Source organism: Notothenia coriiceps, unplaced genomic scaffold (assembly GCF_000735185.1).
Source record: "Notothenia coriiceps isolate Sejong01 unplaced genomic scaffold, NC01 NC01_scaffold00010592, whole genome shotgun sequence".
Taxonomy (NCBI): domain Eukaryota; kingdom Metazoa; phylum Chordata; class Actinopteri; order Perciformes; family Nototheniidae; genus Notothenia; species Notothenia coriiceps.
In genome coordinates this window covers 513,274-522,833 of record NW_011343293.1, presented here as the reverse complement: position 1 = coordinate 522,833, position 9,560 = coordinate 513,274, and positions in this window count along the sequence as shown.

Below are 9,560 nucleotides of genomic sequence, written 5' to 3'. Positions count from 1 at the left end.
AGTGCATAGACCGATTCACGGACTTTCCACATGGTAAAAGTGGGGGGGTCTAAACTAATCATTTTAAAAGGTGGGGGGGACATGTCCCACCCTCATATAATGGCTGCGACGCCCATGCAATGAACCATTGTTTATATACAACACGGACTGGCCTTGGTACACTCGCTGGATTGAAGACTCTTTACTCTACATATTTCTTACCAGGAAAATCGGTCGATAGGTCAGTTCATTGTTATTCCAACATGCACAAAAACACAGAACCCACTCAGATTAAATCTTGTTTGCAGTTAGTTTGTCAAGTCCGAGTATAGAATAATAAAATAATAGAAGTGCAAGATTTTCCAAATGATAATGCTGATATCCTGAAATAAAGTACAAAGTGTGATGGCTCCATGTGCGTGTGTACTTCCCTTCGCCTCCCTCTTGAACAGTTTCACGACTCCCTGCGGGAAAATATGTGGCTTTCCAGAGATGGTTTTATAATGCAGTCTACAGACATTTACTCAGACACCGCTGGTATTTTCTGATTATTAATTCATAGAATGGATCAGGCAATGCATTTGTTTATATGTGATGTAAGCACTTTAGACCGTACACAACATGCCTGCAAACACTGATGTGTGTTTGAGTTGTGTCCATTTAACAGCGTTGACAGTTTGCATCAGTTCAGATAAAGAGCTGTTGCTGATATGGCTAGGGTGTTTTTACTCTTGTTCTCTCAATACCATTTTTTTTTTTTTATATATACTTCAGTGCTTTCTTCTTAAGAAATGAAACAGAGAATTTTTGTTTTAACGTGATTTTAGGTGCAGATGGCTGTTTAAACTCAATTATGACAATCAAGAAAGAGCGTAACTGTCATTGATAAACTTGTTTATGTTTATTAAGGATCCCCATTAGCTTTTGCTCTCGACAAAAGCTACTCTTCCTGGGGTCCGACACTTAAAACAATACAACAATAATACAACAACATTTAGGACATAAGTCCTGACATCATTAACAACATTAAAAATATCACCAAAATCATCAACAACATGCGATCAAATTAAATTAGGGTTCACAGCTCACAGGGTACATGGTCATTAGTAGATGGCCCTTCAATCTCTTCTTGAAAGAGGCTCTAGACTCTATTTCAGTAAGGTAGTTTAGCAATGAGTTCCATTCCTTTATAGCTCTATAAGACACTGAAGGTTTCAGAAGATTGGTCCTGGGTTTAGGTGCCAGTAGATGGCCTGATGTAGCTTGTCTAGTCTTATGGTCATGCTCGTCTCTTGTGTAAACTATTTGATCATAAAAATCCAGTGTTTTTTTGCTAAATTGGACTTTTTTTAGAAAAGTGATAACACAAGATTGCAGACGTTTCTCAACCGGAAGCCATGATAGGTTTCTATGCATAACTCCAATATGAGTGCGCTTCGAACAGTGGAGAGCTAGTCTGGCAGCCTTGTTTTGAGCTATTTGTCATTTCTGTAAATGTGTTTTTGCTGCTGATGACCATATGACCAGACAGTATTCAAGATGTGACAAAACCAGAGACTGAATGACTTGTTTCAAAGTGGTTGGTGTTACATATTTTGTACATTTTCTCGCCACAGCTATGCTCCTTCCCATTTTAGTTACGATACTGTCAATTTGCTTTGTCCACCGTAAACCAGAATCAAGAACAATGCCAAGCAATTTAGTCTCATTTACCTGTTCCACTGGCTGACCAGCCAGTGTCAGGCTTAATTGAGGATTGCTGCTTAACATAATATGTCTGGATCCGAACACCATTGCTTTTGTTTTTGCAATGTTTGAATGTTTTGAACTTGAACATACTTAAACCACTGTTGGTGAATAATATTCAGCCCAGTGTTTTGCTGTGAGAGAGAATATAAGCTCAAGCAAATCAAGTGCTTACTTTAACCTGTTAAAGCCCCATAGGCCCCGCGGGGGCTTTTCACGAAATGACCAGAGGTGGGTTTTTTTTGCAAAGAAAGGTCACATTTTGTGCATCAATCGTGATACAGGGTACTTATATGTTATAGTTTGGATTCCGAAAGCCTTTTGTCTACTATCCCATCATTCAAGGGTGGTTTTCACTATAAGTAATGTTTTTTTTTGGACGGAAACTATAATTTAATTTTTTTTACTATGTTCAATGTGAATTTACTTCTTTTTTTTAAAAACATCTATATTGATTCTGACTCTTCTACATCCAACTCACAGGTGTAACCTTGCTTTGAGAAAAAATATAATTAATTTACCCCTTTTAGAAGTGAAAGTGATAGTCATTTGTTCTGGGAATGTCATTTTGGAGCCTGAAGCCTGAAAAACAGGCTCAGGGCTTAACAGGTTAAGAGAAAAGCAGAAATATAAAGCAAACAGAGCATCTACCCAAACACACAGAGGCGTGTTGGATTCATTGATCACGGGGAAGTACCCTAATTGCTGAAGATAATACAGAATGGATTGAAGCAGTCAAGAGAGAAAACACATCAACTGCATGCCAGCACCTTTTTAACCAAAGCACATGCACTTGTGCGAAATAACCTGACGAAATCTATAATTTCAAAGATTTGAAACTTTGTGAATAATGTGTTTAGGTAACTGAAACTAATTGGTTTTGGGTAATGGTAAGGAACCGGGATAAAAACTCCAGTTGTGGTATGTTCTCAATATCACCAAAAACAGCTGATAATATGTAGATTCAGGGCGTTCAAGTTCTACTTCAGAAGAGAAACTTCCTGTTTTTGCTCTGATGATTCTTGCACTGATGTATCTTCTACCCTGTTTGTCGACGACTTATCGCATACTAAATTGACCATGAGATCAATACATTATTTGACTGTCTTTAGCTGCTGAGTCTGCACAGTTTACATTATGAAGTGTTCTTCTAATGTATACAGATACTCAGTGAAATGTAATTGTATTCATTAATGTTCAAAATATATGTATTTAACATGAGTCTGTGTTTTCAGTTTCAAAATAAATATGTTGAGGAATTTAGTGCCTTTAGACAGGGGTGGGGAACCTCCGGCAAGACCATTTGATACGGCCCTCGAGGTAATTTATAAAACACACGCAAAACAAACACCTATGTATCCATAGATCTCTTCATGTTGCTCTTAAAGTGCACCAGATTGATGCTTTTAACTTCAACATTTAAAAAAAAATCGTCCCGGGGGAGCATGCCCCGGACCCCCCTAGAGGAGGTTAGGTCCGCCCCCCACTTACATCATGTTCATATAGATAGGATGCTAAATACATTTGCACACATCTTGTGTCCATATCTTTCTGTTTTGGTGGTCGTGCCACAACCGTGCACGTGCATGCGCGAGTCATGGTAAGATATCTGGATTAAGAGGTTGCTTTTTCTTTGCACAGCATGAAAGAAAGGCCAAATGATTTTTAAGCGGAGGTTGAGTTCAATCATTTGTACGGCCCTCGGAGGATGTTGTAAAAACTGAAATGGCCCTTGATAGGAAAAAGGTTCCCCACCCCTGCTTTAGGACATACAGCCTCACATCTACACACAAAATCTTATAAAAACACAATTCTAAGAAACATTTACCAAAACAAAATGCCAAAACACAATTTTGCTTCAGATGGTCTTCCCCAATGGGCTGAGATGATATGCTTGATTATGCCGGGGATAAACAGATTACTGCAGCTTTATGTTTACCTAAAAAACAATCATTAGCAAACTTCAGCGTACACTGGGCCCCCCAGAGCGGTATGCATATTTAGTCGTTCATTAGAAATGCAAAGGTAGGGAGACGTAAAGGGATTCATTTACCTGACTTCATGATGCTTTGTAAATATAACTGAAGACATGAGGATTTTCAGACACTGTGAAACAAGCCATACTAATTCACACTCTAAATGCACATTTAAGATGCATGCAGTGTATATTGTGCGGAAATGAATTTAGCAATGTTCACAAACTCAACCACCTTGTTGAAAAAAACCCATTATGTGTTAGAAAAAGGAAATGTTTTAAAAGGAAACATATTTGATGTCTTCTAACTTCATGCTGCAGCAGACATGTGTTTGAACGTGGTCAAAAAGCCCCCACACAACCTTTCACTGGGGCTAATTTTTACAATGATCCTTCACTGGTATGATCGTAGAAGTCAATATGCGATGTTGCATCTTAAATTATTTAACAACCCACACACATACAAAGAACATGAAAGCTAAAGTAAATAACATTAATTCAGATATGTTTCAGATGATGATCTCAAAAGCGATTCCACAAACTGACACTCCTACGCTCACCGAGGCAAAGTTCTCACACACACACATGCTCGCGGAGCCTCGGGCACTACATGACTCATTTCTGAACTTCTGCCCACTTTCAACCTCCTGCTCCGTGACTCTGGGCCAGTGTCTCAGTGTGTGTCTGTATTTATGCGTTTGTGTGTGAGTCAAAAAGACAGAGAAATGCAGTTTGCTCTGAGCATTTTTCACACAACCTCAATGCCATGTTTGTTTGCAGAAGCCTCCTCAGCCCTCTCCCTTTTGCTGCCTATTAACTCTAATTAGTGTGCTACAATACTTTACCTGCTAGCAGTGATATACTCATCTAAAATATTGTAAACAGAATTAAGCAACACAATTCAATCAAGCTGCAGGGGCTGTTCACCGCGAGCCGACAGTCTCTTCACGCTCTGCCTGATTGCAGAGAAATTAGATGAGAATACACAAGGCAGAAAACAAAACAAAAGCAGTTCCTTGTATTAAACAGTCTGACCTGGCTAGCTTCACATCCACTTCAACCAAACAGTTCCAAATAAATAATGAATAAAGACATTTGCCAGCGTAAGGGGAAGTTCATGTTTTGGGTTATTTTTACTTCAGGTCAGTGTACCTCTTTGTCATGGTTATGTTAATAACCACGTGTTTAGGATTGAGGAACTAAACAAATAGGGAATAGGAAGCAAATCATGGACTTCTGTGTTAAAGTCTAAAGGCTTTAATGATTCATCCAACCCCATGCAGACTGTGGCTGTATTACACTGTACATCACTTCCTCCTTTGCTCCCAACAGACTACAGTTTACATTTCTACACTGGCTAGAGGGTGGTGTTGCACGCTATACCAATACTAGAAATGTACTGTGATACTCTGGTAAACTACACCATTTAACTTATATGTGTACTTTAAGAATGACTGTGTTTAATAAAAGCCACATTTATGAATTGCGTCATGACCAGGGATGTGTGACTATATGCTTCCATAGTGGGTGTGTTGTTCTCTTAATGCATGCTACAAAAACAAGTTCCCTTGCCCACCATCCACAGAGTGAAATATGGCATGAACTGGTTGTTATAAAGGTAAGACAATAGTAATAGGAAGATGGTAAACTATTAATTGCTCACATATTCACAACAACAGTGGCGATAAATCACAAGTCTCTCACTGCTTACCAGGCAGAACTTTTACATTTACAACTCAACCTAAACATTCACCATACAGAGGATCCAGAGCCAGCCAACTTTATGCCACTGTAGATGAACACGTTTAGAAGTGTGTTTAGTTTCACAAGGAACAAAGAAAAGTAATTCCTGTTTAGCTTCAAGCTGAGACTTCAATAAGCCTGAAAAAGTATTCCTCAGAGGTTAAGAGACATTGTCCTCATGAGTCACAGGATTATTCCCATAATGATCCGATCAGCATAACCAGAGTTGTTCTGTTGTCCTCACTGATTTGTCCTCCAAAGCACAAGTGACTACAAGATAAATCAATTTGCCTTCATAGGAAACCTTCAACCCTCTGTGCCCCTTCAGCTCTCTCCATAACACTCCCACCATTACAACTCTTTCAAGTGATTTATGTATCTCCTCTCACTACGAGGCATGGGAGGTTAACACAAAAGCAGTATGGTGTGTCTCCTTGATTGACTTATCTTGATAAAGAAGCTCTACCTTCCTTTAACCAATTTTTTTTCCCTTCCTGAAGCCATTTTATAAAGGAGAATCTGCCTGTCTGACAGCGCAGAGCTCCGCACCAATCTGGAGACAGTGGCGTAGTCGAGGGAGAGGTAAATTATGAAAATATTTTCAGAGGCAGCGATGCAAGGCCTCTCGAATTAGGGTGCTAATGTAGCGTTGCCCATAAGTGCAAAATGGTATTGAGGCAGCAGGCGCTGCCAGCAGCGTTGCAATTAAGGCTCATTTTCCACTCTTAATGGTACAGGCACCTTGTTTAATAAGCATGGATTACAGGTCATAAATGGCAATGGAGCACGGAGAGCCACACCGGCTGGGAGGGGGATAAAAGGGAGGGAGGGAGGGAGGGAGAGGATCGCCTGAGGAGAGGAGAGAGATAAGAAGCTAGAAGAGCTGCCTGTAAGAAAGAAGTAAAGACAAGTGACATAAGAGGAGACATGACGAGGGAAAGAAGAGATGGGCTGAGAGATGAGGAGGGGAGGTTTAGGAAAATATGGTGTATTTGAAATTGACTAAATGCTGAATGTTTATGTCAATGCCCTCTGCAAAGAAATACGTTTATCTGTCTCTAAAAAGGTTCAGTGGCCAAAAAAATGGCTTTCCATGAAACGTGTTGGTTCTTCTTCCTAATTTCCCATCCTCAACTCTATTTGTTTGCCTCCTGTAAGCATTCTACCAACTTTTAATTGCAGCACTAAATTAATGTTCCTGTTTTGAATGTAGGAAACCATCCATTTGGCCTAAAATTAGTATTCTCTTTGAAAAATATAAAGAAGTTGGTAAAACTCATTATAAAAACCCTTGGTTATAATCTTTGAAAGTGAAAAAAATGCAACTGTGGTATCCTTTAATTGCTCCCCATTGATTTTTTGGGGCGAAAACAGACATTAGAGTGTAAATTACTTTGTGAAGTTTCTCACATTTCCCCACTGGCTGAGGATTATGTTGAGGAATTCAGAAAAGATCGCTAACGTGGGGGGGTGTAAGTCTGAGACACGTCTGCTCTCTCTTTCTCCTATACTGTGCACGCTCTAACTCTGTAGCACCCTGATGAATTAAAGAAAAGACATGGAAAAAGATAAGCTATATTGCAACAGCACATTTGAAAAGTCGAATGATAACACACAAGTATGAGCACAACAAAAACACACCCATCCTACTCATCTTTCAATTCGCCAGCTCCGTGCCAATTAGTTTACACTAGAGGATATACATTTCAACCATGGCTCTGTGGGAAATCATAGACACCTCAATTATTCACTCGTCATGGCTTAACATAAACCCCATGCTGGGATCATTAAGGATTCATCGTGTCATTTAAGGCTTTTTACAACCTGTTGATGAACTTGGAATCCAATAACCGCCGTTACCCAAGACACCCGGCTGCGTCTGGTCATACGGGGATGGATTAGAAGCGAGGTGATGGAGTTTGGTAGTCTGATGTAATTAACCTCTCTGCCCTCTAGAGCTCATTGTGGTTACTACAGCAGAGGGTACAATGTGGAGCTCAGAATGGCATGAAATTCGTTGTATAGCTTTAGTTTATACATTCATTCAAGTTAGGTCCACAAAATAAACAATTTGAATCAAACATCTGGCAGCTTTTTCAAAAACAGATACATCTGCGCCCACATGCATGAGAACAGCTGTACTTCCATCTTGTCAGCTTTAAGGATTATGAACAATATGTATGACTCAGGCTAATTAAACTAATATATAAATTAAGTCAGAAGTAGGGCTGCTCGATTATGGCAAAAATCATAATCTCGATTATTTGGGTCAATAATTGTAATTGCGATTATTAAATGCTATTATTCATTGACTTTGAAAACATCCATTTATTGTATTTTAAAACAAATACAAATAATAATTTGAACTTTTTAACTGTTGAATTATACGTTCAGGGTAATCAACTGAAAAACCAATACAAATAAATAAAAAAAAAAATTATACATTCATGTCTACATTTAAATAAATAATATCAAAATAATAAATACCAATAAACAAGATCAACAAACATGTTGCAGTGCACTGTCACAACCTGAAAACTCCTTAACATATAGCCAACATTTTGGTAAAGCATATTCAACATATTCCACTTAGTTAAATATTAAAGGCTGGCCCAACGTCATGGTCCAGAAGTAACAGGAAATACATGTTGAACTACAATTTAAGACAAAATAAAAATGTTTTAGCCACCATGGCAAATGCTGGTAGGGCTGCTCATGTCATCTCTTAAAGATTTTTTTGCTAGAAACTAGGGCTGCTCGATTATGGCAAAAATCATAATCTCGATTATTTGGGTCAATAATTGATATCACGATTATTAAAAACGATAATCCATTTACTTTGAAAACATAAATTTATTGGAGAAAAAATGTTTTTAACAGTTGATTACCCTGACCTTTAAGAATACTTCAACTGAAAAACCAATAAAAAAAAAAAATCGTTATATTTCGATGACGTTGTTTTCGTAATCGTTGCAAGCCATAATCATAATTGCGATTAAAATACGATTAATTGAGCAGCCCTAGTCAGAAGGTCATTAACTGATTAAAATGTGACATTCATTAACAACAGCTGCAGTTAAGACACCGTTATTCAATGTTATTTTGTTGTGAAGCAATCTCTGCTCATCAGGATTTGTTCATGAATGATGTTTCATATACCATGGATGAAATTAGAAGCATATTTCAGCACCCTGAGGCTAATTCACACATTGCTTAAATCTGCACCGTGTTCGAATGAGGACAAGATAGAAAAGATTGTGGTCCCAGAGAGAGAAGCACTAAAAAGAATAAAAGGCAAAAATGAGTACTCCAGTGCAGCAATAAGATATCAAATGTAGATTCTCGATAAAGATTTTGAGTAATGTGAATCTGCATGCAAGTAGATGGGATGGTGGGTGTTTGTTTGTGACAAAATCTTGTTTTATCTTAGATTCTCAGCCTCGTTATGACTCCACTACAGAGATTATTTATTGGAGGCAGTAGGCGTTCACACCTCTCTGTTCCCTTCATATAAAAACTCCATGGCAACCCTCTCTCTGGAGAATGATGGAAAAATGAAATGATGCGTTTGATATAATAAAAACTTTTTTCTGATCAAACTCTTCTCCCAGCATGATAATGAGTCAAGGCCACCTTTTCAGCATTTCTTTATCCTGCCTGTATCATGTATTGTATTGTGTTTATCAGAAAGAAAACATGTTATTGTTTCTGAAACTAACCCATGGTTAAACTAAGACAATAAATCAAATGTTGAGAAGTAAAGTTATTTCTTAGGTTTTTTTCCCCAAATAGATTCCACATGTCAATTTGCTGAATTACAAAAATAGCTGTACAAGAAAGACTAAGAGTCTACAGTTATGCTATAGGCTCTGTGAGACCATAACACTTTAGCTCAATGCAACATACATGCTAACATACAGGAAGTACGCTTTGGAAGTATGACTATACGAAATAACGGGAAACCAGGGTTCTCAAAAAAACAGAAGGAATGAATGCCAGGAAACATTGAAAAGATGGTGGCGCTATGGAAAACATGAATGTCTTTATTAATTGTACTGGTGTTGCATCAGATATATGCTAATTTAAAAGCTAATTACAAAAGTCTACATCATGGAGA